The sequence below is a fragment of the Sardina pilchardus genome, chromosome 16 (genome assembly GCF_963854185.1).
Source record: "Sardina pilchardus chromosome 16, fSarPil1.1, whole genome shotgun sequence".
Taxonomy (NCBI): domain Eukaryota; kingdom Metazoa; phylum Chordata; class Actinopteri; order Clupeiformes; family Clupeidae; genus Sardina; species Sardina pilchardus.
This window is the reverse complement of record NC_085009.1, coordinates 33,111,637-33,114,136: the sequence shown is the minus strand read 5'-3', so window position 1 is coordinate 33,114,136 and position 2,500 is coordinate 33,111,637. Positions and strand designations below refer to the sequence as shown.

Here is a 2,500-nt window from a genome sequence, read left to right as displayed (position 1 = left end):
ACCATCTGAGTAACTTTAGCACAACTGACCATCTGACAACAGACCATCTGAGTAACTTTAGCACAACTGGCCATCTGAGTAACTTGAGCACAACTGACCATCTGAGTAACTTTAGCACAACTGACCATCTGAGTAACTTTAATCGCAATCGTGAAGCAATGTCCTGTAACAAACTTCCAGAGGCTGGCGAGTTGGACCAGGGTCCTCCAATTCTAATGGAAACGCAAAGGACTGAGGGCCAGATGTACTAACACAGCGCTAACAGCGAGTTTTTGTAAACGCAGAATGCGAACGCTGTGCTTGGCTATATTGCGTGGAATTTACTAAGCTGTCACTTCAATACGTTAACTGCGGTCATCCCCGCCCGTTCCCGCTCCCTCTACAACGCTAGTTGCGTGCGCAGAGTTGCTGAACCACAAGCGCAGTTGAATATTGCAATATTAAAAAGAATCCAAGTTTAGCGATCATACATGATACAAAGAGATGTCAATGAGCAGCGACAGACAGAGTAGGCCTAGAAGTTCTACTAATCCACTTAAAAAAAATACTTGTGAACTATTTACTGCAGGTAGACTATGACTTAGCCTACAGTAATGCCTGTCTAACAGATTGGGAAGTGTAGGCTATGTCGTGAAAGAGAAAATACGATTTTAGAGAGGCAAACAAAAGTTAAGGTTGCTTTTGACATAGTATAATGAAGAAAACTGATGCTCTGAATATTGATTCAGCTGACTCTAAACGTTTTTCTAATAGACGCATTTAACCACAATTTGGATTACGCCTGCTTTCAGAAGGCGGAAGTTTTTCAACGCAAAGTAGACGTGCGCTGTTTTCATACATAAGGCGGAATACTTAATCAATCGTTATTAGCACCTCTCCTCCCCTGTACTTGCGCGTTACACCCATTTTCAGCTGATCCGCCCAGGAATTAATATGCATGACACGGAAAAGCGCAAATAGCCATTCTCAGCTCCCACTGCAGGCAGTCTGCGCGTTTCTCTCATTGCGGCGTGTTTGTACATGCCATCCCCATGTTTATACGCGCACGTTACGTCTGAAATGGGCGCAAAACGTTAGTACATCTGGCCCTGAGAGGACTGTGTGAAAGCAGGTTCCTTTAAAAGTTCCCGCCTCCTCGATTTTACCCCGAACTCGTAAATGGAAACGCACCTACTGCTCCTCACAGATCTCCACACAGATCATCTCACTGCTCCTCACAGATCTCCACACAGATCATCTCACTACTCGTCACAGATCTCCACACAGATCTCACAGATCTCCTCACAGATCATCTCACTACTCCTCACAGATCATCTCACTGCTCCTCACAGATCTCACAGATCTCCTCACATATCATCTCACTGCTCCTCACAGATCTCCTCACAGATCTGCTTCAGGAGGCTCCGACCATGTAGGCGTCTGGCTTTATTACCTGTGTGTGTGTGTGTGTGTGTGTGTGTGGGGGGGGGGGGGGGGGGGGGGGGGGGGGGGTCCATGGCTGTGGTCTGGTCATTGAGTAGGAGTCCTAGAGGGGGAGGGGTGCAGTCTGAGGGTAATTATAGCCCCCGTCTGTGTGTGTGTGTGTGTGTGTGTGTGTGTGTGTGTGTGTGTGTGTGTGTGTGTGTGTGTGTGTGTGTGAGAGTGTGTGTGAGAGAGTGTGTGAGTGTGTGTGAGAGTGAGGGGAGGGCTATTGTGTTGTCAGCAGTGCTAGTCCTACTCTCTTCACCACTTCCTTTCTGGGTTACACACACACACACACACACACACACACACACACACACACACACACACACACACACACACACACACACACACACACACACACACACACACACACACACACACACACACACACACACAAGAGCACATACTCTGCATATCTGAGTGTGTGTGGCTTGTACGGCTTGTCTCCCTCTCTCTGTGTGTGTGTGTGTTTGTGTGTGTGTGTGTGTGTGTTTGTGTGCGTATAACAAGCGACAGAGTCATGTTTAGAATTCTTTCTCAAATTCAGGCGTCCCTCAGATGCTCTTGTAATTGGGTTAAGAAAGCTCATCTCTGGTAGCGGAGCACTAGCTCGCTACGCTACACGCACACACACGCACACTTTGATGGAAATTAAGTCTCTGCTCTGTAGTAGTTCAGATCTTAGAGGTGTGGTAGAGAGAGTGTGTGTGTGTGGTAGAGAGAGTGTAGTAGAGAGAGAGAGAGAGAGAGAGAGAGAGTGTGAGAGAATGTGAGAGAGTGAGAGAGTGTGAGAGAGAGAGAGAGTATGACTGCTGTAGTAAGAGAAGAGAGAGAGCGACAGAGAGCGCGAGAGAACTCAGGAGTTCTCTGGGAAATATTTTGGCAGCGATTTCTCCCAAGAGCCAAAGGAAATGGTTCTGGTTGCTCTGTGTGCGTGTGTGTGTGTGTGCGCATGCGTGTGTGTATGGGCAAGTGAGTGAGTGATGGCTGATTTATCACTTGGAAGTGGCCTCACGCAGATAAAATAAGCGGACTG

The 2,500-nt window shown here is 47.5% G+C and overlaps 1 protein-coding gene across 2 annotated transcripts in view; it reads left to right on the top strand.

Moving 5' to 3' along the window:
* Positions 1-2,500, top strand: part of adgra3 (adhesion G protein-coupled receptor A3) — a 41,044-nt gene that overhangs the window by 8,494 nt on the left and 30,050 nt on the right. The gene's annotated exons all lie outside the window — the stretch shown is intronic.